General features: G+C 46.3%; 2 protein-coding genes across 2 annotated transcripts in view; one reads left to right on the forward strand and one right to left on the reverse strand.

The window, feature by feature from the left end:
• TAF15 (TATA-box binding protein associated factor 15) overlaps nt 1-19,275 on the reverse strand; it is a 147,988-nt gene that overhangs the window by 64,254 nt on the left and 64,459 nt on the right. The gene's annotated exons all lie outside the window — the stretch shown is intronic.
• Nucleotides 15,648-19,275, forward strand: part of LOC134412730 (NADPH--cytochrome P450 reductase) — a 48,739-nt gene continuing 45,111 nt past the window's right edge. The window contains exon 1 of the mRNA XM_063146740.1: nt 15,648-15,823. The gene's annotated coding sequence lies outside the window, so the exon portion shown is untranslated. The remainder of the gene's footprint in view (nt 15,824-19,275) is intronic.

Here is a 19,275-nt window from a genome sequence, read left to right on the forward strand (position 1 = left end):
TCCGGTAGATCTCTAGTTATAAGCTTTACATGAATGTATTCTTATTTAAGATTATTATTAGATTGACTTTTAGATGAAAGTGGTTTCATTGTGACTCAGGTTTTTCATTCGGTTTTTATTGCCACCATTGTGGCTGGAAGGCAGTCTAAAGAGAGGGTAAATATTACCTTGATGCCCTGTTCACACAACTCTTAATGATGCCAGGACTGATAAACCTGGCAGTTACCAAAACTGAATGAGTACAGAAAGCATTCAAGTAGATGGTGCATTTAAAGGAGGGATGATTACAGTTTCCCAAAGTGAAGTTTAATCATCACCATCTTCTCCTCTTCATCTTCTTGGCGTTCTTAACCAGCTCCTGGTGATGGGGCATATTTAGTTTTACAGGTTTGGTTTTCTGTTCTAGGCATAGCTACTGGGCTGTCTTGTACTCAGTGGAATATTCATTACTCTTAAAAAAAATGCACCTTGAATATTCCTGTAGAAAGGCACGCTAGAAATTAAATAACAAGGAGGCAATCGTTATGAAATTCAACAATAAAACCAGTGTGGTACAATGGCTTAGAGTCAAAAACCTAGCTTCTGGGCTCCCCTGTGAGTATGTCTGAACACAGCTACTAGACTCAGCAGAAAATGTTTTTATCTTCAATAAGAATGCCTTGAATATTCCTGTAAATAATAATGAGGTAGTAATAATTATGATTAAGTAGAACAAGGAAGCCAGTGTAGCATAGTGGTTAGGAGTCTGGAAACAGTCCCTCTTCATCTCAGAAGAGGCCTACGGACAAAAGCCTTTCTTCTTCTTCTTCTTCTTCTTCTTCTTCTTCTTCTTCTTCTTCTTCTTCCTCTTCTTCTTCTTCCTCCTCCTCCTCCTCCTCCTCCTCCTCCTCCGCAACCCTAACTCTACGAGGACAGAAGGAACTGGGCATTTTTAGCCTTGAGAAGAGGAGACCGAGGGGAGACATTTATTTATTTATTTATTTATTACATTTTTATACCGCCCAATAGCTGAAACTCTCTGGGCGGTTCACAAAAATTAAAACCATAATAAAACAACCAACAGGTTAAAAACACAAATACAGAATACAGTATATATATAAAAAAGCACAACCAGGATAAAACCACGCAGCAAAATGGATATAAGATTAAAATACAGAGTGAGAACAGTAAAATTTAAATTTAAGTTAGAATTAAGTGTTAAAATACTGAGAGAATAAAAAGGTCTTCAGCTGGCGATGAAAAGAGTACAGTGTAGGCGCCAGACGGACCTCTCTGGGGAGCTTATTCCACAGCCGGGGTGCCACAGCGGAGAAAGCACTCTTCATATACTTAAAAGGTTGTCACACAGAGGAGAGCCAGGATCTCTTCTCGATCCTCCCAGAGTGCAGGACATGGAATAACGGGCTCAAGTTAAAGGAAGCCAGATTCCGGCTGGACATCAGGAAAAACGTCCTGATTGTTAGAGCAGTACGACAATGGAACCAGTTACCTAGGGAGGTTGTGGGCTCTCCCACACTAGAGGCATTCAACAGGCAGGAGTGCTTTAAGGTAGCCTTGTAGGCCCCTTCCAGTTCTACTATTCTATGATTCTTTTCAGAGGGCCTGATCCTGTGTCCTTAACTGCGGCACGTGACAGATAGAGCCCGTTCTGTCAATGCGTGTCTTTGCGCTGAAAAAAAATCACACCTGTTGGATATTCAGCTGATGGCACAAGAGAAAAGGCAGTTAACTTAGCAAACAGGGCAGGGTTTGGTTACTGGGACTGAAAGCTCTGACCAGCTCTGTTCCCACAGTGATCACCAGAGGCCATTCTTTGTAAGCAGCCAAGTGATGGAACATGATAGGCTTCTGTACAAACTCAAAATCCATCCTTTGTCTCTGCCTGGGCAGGTGCTTGGGCCTGCCAACACACTCAAGCTGCCTGACTGGTTGGAGGAGTTTCCGTAGACCTGAATGCAATCATGATGTCCTCCCAGTGTTGGCCAGTTGAGGCCACCACTGTTGACAGACGCAGCACGTTGATAGCCTTTGGCGGGAACACGGGAAGTCTTGGATAGAGATAGGTACTTGGGAGATCAATGGAAGCCAGATTCCAGCTGGACATCAGGAAAAACTTCCTGGCTGTTAGAGCAGTACGACAACGGAACCAGTGACCTAGGGAGGTGGTGGACTCTCCCACACTAGAGGCCTTCAAGAGGCAGCTGGACAAGCATCTGTCGGGGATGCTTTAGGGTGGATTCCTGCATTGAGCAGGGGGTTGGACTCGATGGCCTTGTAGGCCCCTTCCAACTCTACTATTCTATGGTTCTAGGATGAACTGGGGATATCACCCAACTATTCATCAGCTCAAGCAATACGTCCATGTAAGCCACCGAGGAGTCAGAGCTCAATGGTACAGTACACGCTTTGTGTCCTGATAGGGTTGGGTCAACGATGGGGCAAAGCAAGTCAGCAAAAGGCAGAAAGGCCAAGAATGGTGATATCAGTCCAGCAAGAGGGCAGTTTAAAGCTGGAGACATTCGTAAGCAAGCAAGGGTCAAGAGCACAGAACTAGCAAAAAATCTAAACAAACCTCGACAATTCAACTTTCGTTCAGTGATCAGGCAAATAATTAAAAAAAGATCTTGGTGATAAAGGGCGGGATATAAATATGTTAAATAAATAAATAAATATTCAAAATTGATCCCAGGTATATTTAACGATTATGGGTAGGATTAGTGCCATAAAAACGGTAGCAATGCCAAAATTAAATCATTTCTTTCAAACATTTCCCATAGTAATTCATTCAAGAGATTTGGCACAAGGGCAAAAAAATATCTCCAAATTTTATCCATCAAGCGAAAAGGCCAAGACTTGCCAAGAATCTGAGGCAAAAGGGATTTGACCAGGGAGAGCCAAGCATTCACAAATATTACAAAGCAAATTCGTTAAAAAACGGTTGTGTCATATCTAGAGGGAGCATCAGAGGAGCTGTGGTTGCCCAAGGAGGACCTGACACTATTCCCACTGCAAGGAATTCTGGGAACTGAGTTTTTAGTTGGCCACTCCATTTGCAGCCCAAATGAAGTTGTTCGAAACCCTCCTCAGTCTTTCCCCCCCGTACATTTCATTGGAGAATATTCGCCAGACAGCCTCTGAATGCTTTAAGATTTCTCAAATAATCACAAAAACATTGATACGAGTATTTGACATTCAACGCCATTGAAATCAACTATCTGATTTTGTCACTAACATGCAACAGTATAAGTATTTGACAGTGTCTGGCAGTTGACACCTTATAAGATGTTGTATTTGACACTTCTGAAAATAAAATTTGGGATACTTCTAGGTTTTTGAGGTAAAATTTCCACATTTTAGATTTGAACCTTCACGCTCAACATTTGCACGGTGCCATGTTTTTGAATTGTTGCAAAATAACAACAACACCCATGCCATGTTTAGTACATGCAATGAGAATGGAAGAATTATACTCACCATATTTTCCAGCTTTGTGGCCTCATTCCTGAAACTGTCTGAAACGGAGTCGCTGTAGTTCGAATGGTAGACTCCGTTCACCAGATGGAAGGAGCCCTTGAAGTATTGACTGGTTTCATTTCCATCACTCGTACCAGAAATCTCTGGGCCCAAAAATGGGTGCTGAGGAGAAGTCACATTCATGGGCAAAGTTAATGAAGAGTTTGATCTTGCCACTGTAAGATTAATGGCTGTGGTCAGCCGAGGTAAAAACCTCGATTTAATGGTTGAAGTTGGCTGACTGGGAGATGCCCATTTCATGGCTGTGGTCAGCTGAGGTAAAAACCTCGATTTAATGGTTGAAGTTGGCTGACTGGGAGATGCCCATTTCATGGCTGTGGTCAGCTGAGGTAAAAACCTCGATTTAATGGTTGAAGTTGGCTGACTGGGAGATGCCCATTTCATGGCTGTGGTCAGCTGAGGTAAAAACCTCGATTTAATGGTTGAAGTTGGCTGACTGGGAGATGCCCATTTCATGGCTGCGATCAGCTGAGGTAAAAACCTCGATTTAATGGTTGAAGTTGGCTGACTGGGAGATGTCAATTTCATGGCTGTGGTCAGCTGAGGTAAAAACCTCGATTTAATGGTTGAAGTTGGCTGACTGGGAGATGCCCATTTCATGGCTGTGGTCAGCTGAGGTAAAAACCTCGATTTAATGGTTGAAGTTGGCTGACTGGGAGATGCCCATTTCATGGCTGTGGTCAGCTGAGGTAAAAACCTCGATTTAATGGTTGAAGTTGGCTGACTGGGAGATGCCAATTTCATGGCGATAGACTGCTGAGGGAGAAAACTCAATTTAATGGGAGATGTCTGTTTTGTTGCTGTGGTCACCTGAGGTAAAAAAACTGATTTAATGGCTGATGATGGCTGACTAGGGAATGTCCGTTTCATAGCTGTGGTCTCCTGAAATAATATCCCTGATTTAATGGTTGAAGTTGGCTGATAAGAAGATGTCTGTTTCATGGCTGTGATCAGCCAAGGTAAATGCTTTGATTTAACCGATGAAGTTACTTGACTAGATGTCCATTTCATGGCTGCAGTCATGTGAAGTAAAAACCTGGATTTAATGGTTGAAGTCGGCTGACTAGAAGATGTCTGTTTCATGGTTGTAGTCTGCTGAGGGGGGAAATTCAATTTAATGGCTGAAGTTGGCTGACTGGGAGATGTCTGTTCCATCGCCATGGTCCACCGCTGCGGAGATGCAAAGCTGGTGCCTTGGGTTAGCTGCGGTGGAGATGATATCATGGCTGAGGGGAACTGAGGAGGTTTTGTGAACGTGGCTAATCTCTGTGGAGAAATTAAGTTTACGGTGGTGATTTGGTATTGAGATTTTGGCTGCATGGCCTCAGTTAGGTGAGAGGAAAGCATCCATTTTGTGGCCGAATTCGGCTGTGGAGGAGACATCCTTTCTACGGCTGGCTTTAGCTGTCGTGCAGAGGTCTGCTCTGGTGCTGAGGGGAGATCCTGGCTCAACACTGTTTCCTCAGCTGAAATGAACAGGTGAGGAGATAGCAGTTTTGTAGCTGAGGAGAGCAGAGGCAATGAAGTCTCTTCCTTGGCCAATGTCAGATGCTGTGGAGACATCCATTTTATGGGCAGGGTGTTCTGAGGAGACCTCGGTTTCGTGGCTAATGTTTGTGGTGAGACGTCTCGTTTCGCTGAAATTAATGTCTGTGAAGAAGTCCATGGGTTGAGCTTCTCCGTTGGCAGTGCTGACATCTGAGGGGACATCACTTTTAGGGGTGCCATGGGTTGCTGGGAAACCATCTTATTCATGGCAGAGGTACGAGGAGGCGTACTGGCAAATATAAACCTTCCGGTGGGCGCTTGGGTTGCGGTCACCTCGACGAAGAGCTCAGTCGTATTCCCAGCAAATGCAAACGGAAGATCATAGAACTCTGTTGTGGAGTGAGGAGGAAACAGAAGCACCCACAAATATTAACTAATCCTGTTTCAGCTTTTCCCTCATCCTTCATTTATTGCCGTTTATATTTCAACTTATTTATTTTTATTTATTTATTGCATTTATATCCCGCTTTTTCCCCCCGCCAAGGAACCCAAGATGGCAGACATAACCCTCCTCCTCCTCTCTATTTTATCCTCACAACAACAACCCTGTGAGGTAGGTTGGGCTGAGAGTCTGTGACTGGCCCAGAGTCACCCAGTGGGTTCCTATGGCCGAATGGGGAATCATAGAATCATAGAATAGCTGAGTTGGAAGGGGCCTACAAGGCCATCGAGTCCACCCTCTGCTCAATGCTTTGGCTTAACCCGGATTAGAACCCAGATCTCCCGACTCCCAGTCCAACACCTTAGCTACTACAACCACTCTGGCTCTCTAAGTCTCCAGGACAATTACTTTATTTAATACGGATATTTTTCTTTGTCCAACCTGGTTTCAGGAAATGCCTCATGGTAGCCCTCTAGTGTCATCTGTTCAAAAGGTATCATGCTTCTAAGCTTCTGAAACTCCTTCTCACGCTCGACTTACAGCATTTACTAGTGAGATGTCCTGAAATAGGTACAGTTGTGTACAAGGAGGCTGGTGTACGGAAACAGCTTGAGCGGTAGCAGTAATCTTTGCCATGGGCAGTTATTGAGGCAATGGGTTCAAATCCTAACTTCCCCCACCCCATTGGGAAGGGGCCGTAGTTCAGTAGTACAGCACACACACTTTGCATACATGCAGAAGGTTGCAGTTTCAATAATAGAATCATAGAGTTGGAAGGGAACTCAGAGGTCATCAAGTCCAACCCCTCCCCCCCGATAGCTGCCAGGGCCTCTCCTTAAATTCCTCCTATCAAAGGAGAACCCAGTCCTTCGCAAAACAGTGCACTCCATTGTCAAACAACCCTCACTGTTCGTGTTGTTTCTCCGAATGTTAGATAAAATCAGCTTCCCTGCAACTTCTAACCACTGCTCCACGTGGACATCCCAGGGTGAGATGTGGGGTTAGGCGAGAAGAGCAAGGCCGACCCATGAGGCGTTCCAAAATGGTGGCCGTGCAGGGAAGGTCCATCTGGAAAGACCTGCCCCTAAGGTAAGGAGTTAACCAGCCATTCAACTTCTCAAAAAGAAGGCTAGTTTTTCTGGTGCAATTATATAACATAGTGCATTAACCAAACGGAGTTGCTTGTGGCCTACATGGTCATGTTTTGTATTATGCAAAGCTGCCTGGAGATTTAGTACCTCACTGCTCTGTGGATTCTGCACTGCAGATCTGACTATAGTTTGCATAATAAAAGTAATTGTTTTGCACTTTAACTTCTCCGATCGATCACAAAAGAGACCGAGGGCTGGGCGCTTCACAGGTGCAGAACTTCAGTCCTGGAGACCAAATCCGCCCCTCCGGGGTTCTGTAGAAGATTTAAGTCAAAGCTTTCACAACAACTTGGTGGGATAAACTGCCATGGAGTGGGTTTGGACAGTCTGAAAAGTCAAAAACGCAACTGCAATGTCAGGGTGCCAATTCCGATGACCCCTGCACTGCCACCCCTCCCGGTCAGACTATGGAAACCAGGCTGCATCATGCCAAGCTGAAAGAGGCAGGGCCGGATTAAGACATGCTGAGGCCCTCAGCCATATCAAGATTCAGAGGTCCCATACCATAAAAATAAAGAGAGAAAAAAGTGTATTGCAATGTATCCGGAAGGGTAATGAAAGGATACCACCCAGCATGAGGGGGGTTCTTGTAGTTAAACAGTGTTAGATCGCCTTCTCTGAAGATGTGTATAAAAGCTGGACTTCTTTTAAGTAAGTTTGAACTTGTTTTAAACTAGCTCTAGTCTGTGCTTGTTGCTTCCAATACTAAATGCTGTGTTGCCACACTTCCTCTGTATAAAGCAACTCTGCTGCAAGTTAGCCCAGACTTTTCAACATATTTAAGCCAAAGCTGTTTTAATTATGATACATCTTAATAATCTCCAACACATTGAGAGGCCCCTCCTAATATGAGGCTCTAAGCCATGGCTTACTTGGCTTTTTCCTATTCCTGCACTGGGAAGAGGACATGATGGCTGCACTTCTGACGCTCTCTCACCAATTATAGAAAGGCTCTTACCTAGGAAATACCGCAGGAGCGTGATGACTGTTGCCACCAGCATGAGGAGGAGGAATCCACTGAGAACTTCGATGCAGCAGTAGCAGCGCTGCTGGGACTTTTTGGGGGGCTGCAGAAAGAGAAATCAGAAAGTGCCGTTTGATGCTGGTCTTGCACAGAAGAATGCTGACACACCATGCAAAAGACAGCCAGCCATTTCATGCATGCTGCAGGTGCTGGTGGAGGAATCCTTTCTGTCACGGCTGGCATCGAGGGAATTATTTCATATTTATCTTATCTATTGCATTTCTATACTGCCCATTCACTGAAGCTCTCTGGACAGTTTATAAGTCAAACCTTCCCACCATAAGGTACCATAACATAGTATTTATTTATTTATTTTCATTTATATCCCACCTTTTTTTCCACCAAGGAACCCAAGGTGGCGTACATAATCCCCTCCTCCTCTCCATTTCTATCCTCACAACAACAACCCTGTGAGGTGGGTTGGGCTGAGAGTCTGTGACTGGGCCAAAGTCATCCAGTGGGTTTCCAGTAGGGCTGTGCTCCGCTTCTCTTTGGGTTGGAGAAGCAGAAGCGGATCGGGTGCTTCGCCTCCCCTTAAGGCGGAGGTGAAGAGGATCGGGGGGACGGGACAGCGGAGCGTCTCGGAGCAGATCGAGATGAAGGCAGATCCTTCGCCTCGATCCGGAGCTCCGGAAAAAAGGTAAGGAAGCCTTACCTGGTGCTGCCGCCACCCGTGCGGCAACAGTGGCAGAGCCAGGTAAGGGGGCAGGGGGGAAGGGGGTCTTACCTGGTCTGTCGCGGCCCGTTGCCAGCTTCACTAGAGCCAGCAGCTCAATCCTGAAGTGTAGGCCCCAAGCGGGGCCTATAGTTCCGGGTTGAGCTGCGGGCTCTAGTGAAGCCGGCAATGGGCCACAATGGACCAGGTAAGTGGTGTGCACAAGTGGGGTTTTACCTGGCCCTGCTCCCACTGCCACCGCCGCTGTGGAGCTCTGATTTGGATCCAGAGCTCCGCAGCGAAGCGGACCACTGGCAAATTGGCACAGAGCAGAGCGGACCCAATCCGGAAGTTGTGGATCGGGCTCCGAAGCGGATCGGGGGATCTCTGTCAGGGATGCTTTAGGGTGGATTCCTGCATTGAGCAGGGGGTTGGACTCGATGGCCTTGTAGGCCCCTTCCGACTCCGCTATTCTATGATTCTGTGTTACCTTTTGGTAATTGACCTGCACCATCTTGTCCTCATGCGGAAGCGTCCAAAGGCTGGCTGCAACAGAGATTACGTTGAGTAGAACTTTGCAGAGGCAAACAGAACTGAAACGCAGAAAATGAAGAAGATGTGATTGGTTTTAGAACAAGTATTGGCTGAGAAGTGACCTCACTGGGAAGGAAGAAGGGTGAACGAAATAGGAGTAGGTAAAGGGACCATCACAGACCGCTCCGGTTGGCTTGCACGCCTCCCCTCCAGGAGACAGGAGTGTAAGCAGGGCCATTCCCCAGCCCTGCTGGAAATCCACTTAACTTTTTCCTCTTCCCTCCCCGCTGCTCTTTCCTTGTGTGTTGTGCCTTTTTTAGACTGTAACCCTGCGCACAGGGTCCGTCTTGTTCTACTGATTGATCGTAAGCTGCTCCAGGAGTCTTTATTGGCTGAGGAGAGGGATAACATTATTTTAAATCAATCAATCACTCATATCAATGTCTGATGCCCCAAAATGTTTTGGACTAGAGCCCTTCAAGGGAATATAGTGGGGTGGGTGAGGATAAAGTAAAACAATAATTCCAGTTATTACATGGTCTCCACTTCCACAAAGAACTTAACATAGTTTAGCTTTTTTCTTTTTTTGGTGTTCTGAACAGAGATTTGGGTTATTCACAAATATAGAAGCAGACTATAGCTGGAGGCAAAGAACTTAAATTGCACCCTCCCCTCCAAAGCTTTTATAATGCAGGAATGATCAAGAAAATATTAACATAACAATTAACTCTCTTCAAAAGAAATACCCCCATCCAATGACCAGGGGTCTGGAAACAAAGCCCTATGCGGAGAAACTGAAAGAACTGGGCCTGTTTAGCCTGGAGAAGAGAAGATGGAGGGGAGACATGAGAGCACTCTTCAAATACTTAAAAGGTTGTCACACAGAGGAAGGCCAGGATCTCTTCTCGATCATCCCAGAGTACAGGACACAGAATAACGGGCTCAAGTTACAGGAAGACAGGTTCTGGCTGAACATCAGGAAAAACTTCTTGACGGTTAGAGCAGTACGACAATGGAACCCATGATCTAGGGAGGTTGTGAGCCTTCTGGGATGATCGAGAAGAGAACCTGGCCCTCCTCTGTGTGGCAAGCTTTCAAGTATATCTTACAGCAGAGTTGCCTTATATAGAGAAAACGTGGCAACATCTAGCAATGGACGCAAAAAGCACAGACTAGAGCCAGTCTAAAAGACGTTTGGATCAACTTACTTTATTAGTGCTTTTATACACACCTTCAGAGAAGGCTGTCTAACACTGTTTAAGTACAAGCAACCCCTAATGTTTGGTGGTAACCTTTTATTACCCTTCCTGATATAATCTAATACACTTTTTTCTCTCTTCATGTTTATGGTTTGGGGCCTCTGAATCTTGAGATGTCTTAGGACCTCAATGTGTCTTAGTATATATATATATATATATATATATATATATATATATATATTTTGGGGGGGGGGGAATTGCAGCATGTGAAAGATGCAATCCCTTTGTACATCTATTCACACTAAATAAATTTTTGTGAACCGCCCAGAGAGCTCCGGCTATTGGGCGGTATAGAAATGTAATAAATAAATAAATAAATAAACAAACATCCATCCTGTCCAAGATGGAAATTCTGGAAACTTACGGGTGGTGTGCAGGATTTCAGAAACCCACACTTGTATGGTGACCCTACGCAAAGGAAGACAGGGCTCTTGTATTTTTAACGGTTGCAGAGAAAAGGGAATTTCAGCAGGTGTCCTTTGTAGGCATGCAGCCCCTGGTGAAATTCCCCTCTTCATCACAACAGTTAAAGCTGCAGGAGCCTTGCCCTCTTTTGTATCTGTTCACCTTAGCTAAAGAAGACAGGGCTCCTGCAGCTTTAACTGTTGTGATGAAGAGGGGAGTTTCAGCAGGTGCTGCAAAGAAATGACACCTGCTGAAATTCTGTTCCCTATAAAACTGTTAAAGATACAGTCCTCTTTTCTATGTGATCACCCTACACACTTGCAAAGACTGAGAGGGGAAAAGGCCTTCCCCGGGCGCAAAAGAGGGGCGTTGATTGACCAGAGGCAGGTACGAGAAAATCAGGGATGTCTCTCTGAAACACAGACCCTCAGAACAAGTGGCTTACCTTCCAGTGGATATTGGAAGCTGACCGTCACGGAAGGGGAGACCAAGGCACAGAGAGAGGGTTCCCAGCTGGTAACTTTGCTGCTTACTCCAGACGGTGGAGGAAGCCAGACTGCTCCGTTGGATAAACTCCCCAGAAGAAGCTGCAGCCCACTGTGCGATTAGCTCATCATTGATAACTCCACCTGTCTTTGTGGCTCCATTATTTGCCTGGGAGCAGGTGCAGCCTGGGACTGGGAAAATAAAATAACACACAATGGTGGACACACCCAATCCAAACCTCCTCTCTGCTGACCCCCTTGAACTTGGCAGAAGCGGCTTGCTGGTGACAGTTGCTCCTCCATGGAAGGCACTTGAATATGGTTAAGAAAAGACTTGCCTTAAAGACTTGACACTTTCCCAAGGTGTCAAATGTTCCCGTGGGCCCAAAAGGGTGTCATAGAATCCTTGAATCGTAGAGTTGGAAGGGGCCTCTAAGGCCATCGAGTCCAACCCCCTGCTCAATGCAGGAATCCACCTTAAAGCATCCTTGACAGAGGGCTGTCCAGCTGCCTCTTGAAGGCCTCTCGTGTGGGAGAGCCCACCACCTCCGTAGGTCATGGGTTCCATTGTCGGACTGCTCTAACAGTCAGGATGCTTTTCCTGATGAAATCTGGCTTCCTGTAACTTGAACTCATTCTTCCATGTCCTGCACTCTGGGATGATGGAGAAGAGATCCTGGCCCTCTTCTGTGTGACAACCTTTCAAGGATTTGAAGAGTGCTATCATGTCTCCCCTCGGTCTTCTGTTCACGCCCAGTTCTTTCAGTTTCTCCTCTTTCCTATCCCTGCGCTAGAGAGTTATCGAGCGCTTTGCTGATGATCTCAGAGTGTCCCATTCTGTGGTTAGCCACAGCTCACAGGAGAAACGCCTGGTGTCTGATAGAGCCAGGTATGAGCAAGGAGAGTCCAGTCTAGGTAGGACAGTCAGGTCTCGACAGGAGAGGTTGTGTCAGGTAGGTAGAATCAAAGTAAGGACATCTGGCATAGCAAATTAAGTAAAGGCAGAAGACCTGAGGGAAGCAGGTAAAACAGCACCAAGGATAGCTCAGAGTGAGTTTTGCTAGCTAGAGCTGGCTTTGAAACATAGGAGGATGTTATCTCAGCAGAGAGCTAAGGCCACCGGAAGGCTCATATAGATAGCCATCACGTGTATTGTGGTCAGCTCCACTTCCACTGTCTTCTGACTCTGTGTGTGTGTGTCAATGCAAGACAGTCTGTCCTTCTCCTAAAAGAGCACTTTGATTCTCATCTTCATCAGAGTCTGGGGAGATATGCCGCTGAGAAAGGGCCCTCTTGTTATTCACCCTGGGAGGCAGGGCTGCCCACTAACTCTTGGAATGAGTTAATGGACACCTCCGCCAAAGCCTTTGGGAGGGGGAGGGGGAGGGGGAGAGGGAGGGAGTTAAATCACAGAGACCTTTGCCTATGTCTCAGCAATTGTGAAGAAGAATAAGGAACTCCTTGAGACTGGAGATTGTGCTTGTGTCTGAATCTCAGGGACTGCTATTGTCTGTCCATAATGTAGCTGGGTGCATCTGGAAGCTGATGGGTTTATGGTCAATTCCTATGCTCCCTTCCCTTGCAACAAAGACTGAGTTCCCAGGGTGGAAGGTGAAGGGGGAAGATGATCTCTGAGCCTGGGCCTCCTTCTTGATAAGCTCCTGGGAAGACTCCTCCTCGACTCCTGGAGAGTCTTGGAGAATTTCTGCCCCTGATTTCCTGTCTTGGTTGGTCTTCTTCTTCAGGCTACGATTCTGGATCCACAGCAGGGAGAGTGGACCAGATCCTGACCTTGCTTTTGGAGTAAAGGCTTGGATGCAGTGGGCCTCTTAATCCTCCCAACTTCATTTTTCTACGGATAAGGTATCACATTTAATAGTTGTCAATTAACCTTCTGGAGGAGTAGATTAAATAGGTGTGAATACTATGTGGGTAATTTATTATTGGCCCAGATGTGTAAGTGATGAGTAGCTGTTGTCATGCGTGTGAGTGTGTGTGCATGTGTGCATGTTCGTGTGTAATTTAAATACATAACAAACAAGTCTCCTCTGACACCTGGGTGCCCTGATTTAGCGCTTGTTCGTGGATCCTGGCCTTAGCCATGAATCAGCTTCCTTTCTGGCATATTTGCTTCATGCTTTTCTTGTAACGCTCTGATGTGCTCCAGCGCAATTTGTGTGTGTGTGTGTGGGGGGGGGAATTATAAACCTGGAATATGCACTAGAATCTCTGACATATACAGGGACATTTGTGGCAAACAAATAAATGTTCCGACATATAATAACCAAATGTGTAACACTTACGAAATATAAAAGTCAAATGCCTACGATCCCTTGAAAACCACATGGTTAAGGGGAAGAAGACAGAGCGAACATTTTTTTCAGAGCAGTGGAGTCAGCTTTGAATTATCCTCGCTGCTTTCACTGCAAAGGCACCTTTTCCCCTCCCAGGTTGAATAACTGGTTCTGCACGTTTGCATTGTGGTCCCTTCGAACAAAGATAAGTTGATTGCTGCAAGCGCCTATTGGCTAGTATCCCTAACATCACCCACACACCTCTCCCAAATCCCTGGAGCAGTTTTGCCCAACAGTATGTTATAGGTTTGTGGGGTGTTGCAAGTGGAAAGACGGCCATATAAATGTATTCATCGCCTTCTTCTCCAGGAGTTTATCCAACCCTCTTAAAAAGCCATCCAAATTGGTGACCATCACTACGACTTATGGTAGAATCATAGAATCATAGAATAGCAGAGTTGGAAGGGGCCTACAAGGCCATCGAGTCCAACCCACTGCTCAATGCAGGAATCCACCCTAAAGCATCCCTGACAGATGGTTGTCCAGCTGCCTCTTGAAGGCCTCTAGTGTGGGAGAGCCCACAACCTCCCTAGGGAACTGATTCCATTGTCGCACTGCTCTAGCAGTCAGGAAGTTTTTCCTGATGTCCAGCTGGAATCTGGCTTCCTTTAACTTGAGCCCATTATTCCGTGTCCTGCACTCTGGGAGGATCGAGAAGAGATCCTGGCCCTCCTCTGTGTGACAACCTTGTAAGTATTTGAAGAGTGCTATCATGTCTCCCCTCAATCTTCTCTTCTCCAGGCTAAACATGCCCAGTTCTTTCAGTCTCTCTTCATAGGGCTTTGTTTCCAGACCCCTGATCATCCTGGTTCCCCTCCTCTGAACCCGCTCCAACTTGTCTGCGTCCTTCTTGAATTGTGGAGCCCAAAACTGGACGCAATACTCTAGATGAGGCCTAATCAGGGCCGAATAGAGCGGAACCAGGACCTCACGTGATTTGGAAGCTGTACTTCTATGAATGCAGCCCAAAATAGCATTTGCCTTTCTTGCAGCCACATTGCACTGTTGGCTCATATTCAGCTTGTGATCTACAACAATTCCAAGATCCTTCTCGTTTGTAGTATTGCTGAGCCAAGTATCCCCCATCTTGTAACTGTGCCTTTGGTTTCTATTTCCTAAATGTAGAACTTGGCATTTATCCCTATTCAATTTCATCCTGTTGTTTTCAGCCCAGCACTCCAGCCCATCAAGATCACTTTGAAGTTTGTTTCTGTCTTCCAGGGTATTAGCTATCCCACCCAATCTTGTGTCATCTGCAAATTTGATCAGCGTTCCCTTCACCTCCTTTTCCAAATCATTAATAAAAACGTTGAAGAGCACTGGGCCCAGGACTGAGCCCTGCGGTACCCCACTCATATTCCACTATGGAATAAAATTCCATAGTTTAACTCTGCTCTGTGTGAAGACGTCCTTCCTTTGATCTGTCCTGAATCTCCCATCCATCAGCTTCATGGGATGACCCCGGGTTCTGGTATTTTGAGAGAGGGGGAAACATGCCTTGTGGTGGTAGTGAGTTCCATAAACAGACTACACATCACGTGAATTAGACGGGCAGGAGCATGTGAGTGAGATGCAAACCACACCATAAACATCCATTATGCCCAAAGTGAACAACCAAAAAAGCATTTGGCCGCAAGCTGCAACAACGCAGAGGTGAAGAACTGGTCCAATCTTGTCCGTAAACAGAATGCCTAATACGATCATAAAATCAGCATAGAAATACGATGTATTATTTCCTTGTAAACGGCTCCAAAGTTGACATGGAGTTTTACAGAGTCCCCCGTCCCCATTTTGCTCCATCTTCCACTCTCTAATCATGCCTGTGAAAGCTTTCTCTCTCTCTCTTTTCAAACAGAATTGCGTAACTGCGCACAGCTGTTAGCTAAGCAAAAACTCAGTTCTCCTTTTTTTTAAAAAAAAAAATTTTTTTTAAAGGCAGCTTGGCAGTTGTGTGAGTCTATTGCGAACCGCCCAGAGAGCTCCGGCTATTGGGCAGTATAGAAATGAAATAAATAAATAAATAAATAAATAAATAAATAAATAAATAAATAAATATTGTGCAGCAGACTCAGAAAGGCCCAGCGTGCTCCAATTGGGTGGCTGCTTTGAGGAACTACGTGAGTTTGTCACCTTTCTGATTTTCTCCCCTGGCACGGATCCATGCCCCCCCCCCTTGCAAACGTCCCACTCACCGCCCTGCCTTCTCCATCTCCCCACCCTCTTTCCTCAGCTGACATCTGGCACAGGTTCAACCCAGGAGGCATAAGATAAATACGAAAGACTGAAGGGCAAACTTCAGTGTCACGATCTGGATTTCCATCAAGGGTGTCTCCTTGCTGGTGGAGAGAAGAGGGCGGGAGGTAGTTCAGAGACAAGTTGATTTGGTGTTGCATTTACCGTGGACTTTACAACCTTACATCAGCTGGGTTACACAAGTAGCCGCGGCTGTTGGGATTCATTGCAAGAACTTTCACGTTGTAACCTTTGAGCAGGTTAGTAGCGGTGTGTGTGTGTTTTCTACTGTCCTGATTTCACTCCTGATCATGGGTACTTGAGAATCAGTCCTGTGGATTTCAGCGGGTCTTTTTTCCTTGTGTAACTGAGTGCTTCTAGCACCCAGTTTCACAATCCAAAGGCATTGAGTCAGTTTTCCTTCTTATCCTCTTTAATGGATTCCCCCCCCCACTTGGTAAGAAAAAAAGATGGAAGAAGAGGTGAGAATTCCTGCATTGAGCAGGGGGTTGGACTCCATGGCCTTATAGACCCCTTCCAATTCTCCGATTCTATGATTCTATGAAAACGCGAGAGGGCTACAAATGGAAAGTGAAGATGACTTCTGGGCTGCGCTGTAAAATCCTGTGAATCCAGCAGCGCAATTACACAATCCGAGCCTCATCTGGAAGCGCGGCAAGAGTTTCGGTCAGATAGCACAGTGCTTTGCTTGCAAGCAGATCCCATCAGTGGAGGCTGGTGGCTCCGACGTCCGTGGGGCGGTGAATCCATTCTGGGTTTCTGTCAGAACTATGGCTGCAAATTGCAGAAATTTTCAGAACTTGGGTGAACAATGGGCGTACTTTGCGCAAATCCTGCATATTTGCTCAATTTACAGCCAAAGTTTGTACAAGTGGAATCCAAAGGCACCCCATTGGGGATCCAATTTGCTCAAACGGCACCTACGGGGAAATGACAGTTTACGGGTGGGTGGGGGACGACCTGATTAAGGTTCCAGATTTTGGGGGAAAGCATGTGACATGTCTCGCTAATGCAAGCCAAGCCGGGGAAATCCGGTGAGCCCTAAAAGGGGCGTCACTACTAGTGATTCATGACTTCTGCTTGTTTCTAGGTTCTTTAGACAACATCTTGAACCCGCAGTTTCACTTAATTTTTTAAAGAGAACCTGACATTATTATTCTTTTTTGAGTGGGGAAAATGGGATAGTTTGTTTCCAGGACAATCTTGGAACAAGATTGAGCTAGCAGTATTATTGTAATTTTGTAATTGTGCTTTTAACCTGTTGGTTGTTTTATTGTGGTTTTAATTTTTGTGAACCGCCCAGAGAGCTTTGGCTATTGGGCGGTATAAAAATGTAATAAATAAATAAATAAATAAATAAATAAATAAAATAAATATTGCATCCATGCAGAGCACCCTGAGTGAATAATTCAGGGTGGTCTGCCATCGTTCAAGGGTGGATGAGGTTTGCCAGACTATTTGTGGCTCAAACTGAAAGGGTGGAGCCACGGAATTTAACCCTGTCCCCGAAATAGCTGCAGTACCTTGATCAGCTCCTTCAGAGTTCTGGATGGTTCTGTCTGAAACCCAGAATGGATTCACAGCCCCGCCAAAATCAGAGCCACCCCCACCCCCACTGGATTTCCCAGACCAGAAATTACGGACTGTCATATTATATAGGTACAAATCCTGTATGAAAGGGAGGTAACTCTTCAGGTTCATGAGAACAAACAGGTCTCCCCTACCAAGGAAGGTGCGCATTCGATCATCCCAGAGCGCAGGACATGGAATAATGGGCTCAAGTTACAGGAAGCCAGATTCCGGCTGGACATCAGGAAAAACTTCCTGAGTGTTAGAGCGGTACAACAATGGAACCAGTTCCCTAGGGAGGTGGTGGACTCTCCCACACTAGAGGCCTTCAAGAGGCAGCTGGACAACCATCTGTCAGGGATGCTTTAGGATGGATTCCTGCATTGAGCAGGGGGTTGGACTAGATGGCCTCACAGGCCCCTTCCAACTCTACTAATCTAGGATTGCCTAAGGATGGAGACGGCTCAGAGTAACAGCTGGATTGTATATAAAGGGGGAGATTAGTCATTGCTTGTTTATTTCTTTGTCACAGCAGACTGAAGTACAGTTCTAGGTGCAACTTGAAAGCGATATTTGAATGTCTGCAACTCGGCCGAATTTGCACAACTCCAACTTGCGTTCACATCCCATGTTGAAGCTGCGACTAATCGCAGCATCGGTGGCTTTGAAATCTGCCCGATTCTTTCCTCCTTTCCTCTCCCCACTCCACCTAGCCTGACTTTCCCCAGCTTGGTCCACATTTACCATTCAGGAGGGTGGTGAATGCATCGTTGTGTGACGGTGTGTTCCCTACTGCCCTGACGAAGGCACCACTCCTGAAAACGCCCTCCCTGGATCCAGAGATCTCTGCTAACTCTCGTCCGGTCCCGTTTTGGGGAAAGAAAGATGCTGGATGAAAGTGATTACCTGGATCCATTCCAGTCGGGATTCAAGCCCCGTTTGGGGACAGAATCAGCCTTGATCACTCTGATGGACAGCCTTGATTTCTTTGTGGCTTTTGATAACCTTGACCATGAGCTGCTCTGTTCTGTTTCTGTGAGTTGGAGGCACTGTTCTACAGTGGCTTGACTCAGGGTCAGTTCCAGAGGATATGATTGGGTGAGTTGCACCCCAGCTGAACTGTGGGGTGCCACAGGCTGCCATCCTGCCCCCAATATGATTTAATATCTACATTGTGCTGTTTGGGGGCAGTCAACAGGAGATTTGGGGCTGAGGTGTCCCTACTGGTATGCTGATGACACCCAGCTCTTATCATTTCTGTGAACCGCCCAGAGAATTTCAGTTATTTGGCAGGATGGAAATGAAGCAAACAAACAATACGATAAATGTATTTCGTGGTGACATCTGGATCAGGAAAGGCTCTGCCTGTTCTGGATGCAGTTATGGCTTGGATGAAGGCGAATAAACTGGAGCTGAACCCTGATAAGACAGAGACTCTATGGGTTAGCGGTTCCCAGGTCCAGGTATTGGGGTGCTTGCCTGTTTTGGATGGAGTTGGACTCTCTCTGAAGGAGGAGGTCCGTAATTTGGGGGATGCTCCTGGATTCATCTTTGTCAGTTGGAGGACTAGCTTGCCTGGGGCACCCATTTGGTATGCCAACCGGGATAGGGAGAGCCATGGCAATCCATGTACTGGTGACCTCACAGTTAGACTACTGCAATGCGCTCTGCGTGGGGCTGCCCTTGTGTGTGGGTCAGAAGCTGCAGGTAGTGCAGAACGCAACAGCTAGGTTGCCCACTGAGACACCTAGCTATGCTCACATTACACCTGTAGTAAAAGAACGGCATGGCTGCTTATGAATCACAGAGCCAGGCTACCTTATTGTTATACACATCCCTAAACAATTTGGGGCCAGGGGATCTAGCAGACCACCTTCTCTTCTATACACCCAGCTGACGTTGAAAATCATCAGAGGAGGCCCTGCTGCTCATTCCAAAACTAACGGAATGCCACCATGCAATACCCCGACGACAGGCTTTCTTGGTAGTGGCCGTAGGCGTGCGCAAGGGGGGTGCCCAGGCACACCCTAATATCTCAAGCAATAAGCACCAAGTTGAAGGGGGGCGTTGAGTAGGGATCCAGAGGCAGTGGGCATGGTTCTCCAGCTGCCCTCTGGCTCCT

This window comes from Elgaria multicarinata, chromosome 22 (genome assembly GCF_023053635.1).
Source record: "Elgaria multicarinata webbii isolate HBS135686 ecotype San Diego chromosome 22, rElgMul1.1.pri, whole genome shotgun sequence".
Lineage (NCBI taxonomy): Eukaryota > Metazoa > Chordata > Lepidosauria > Squamata > Anguidae > Elgaria > Elgaria multicarinata.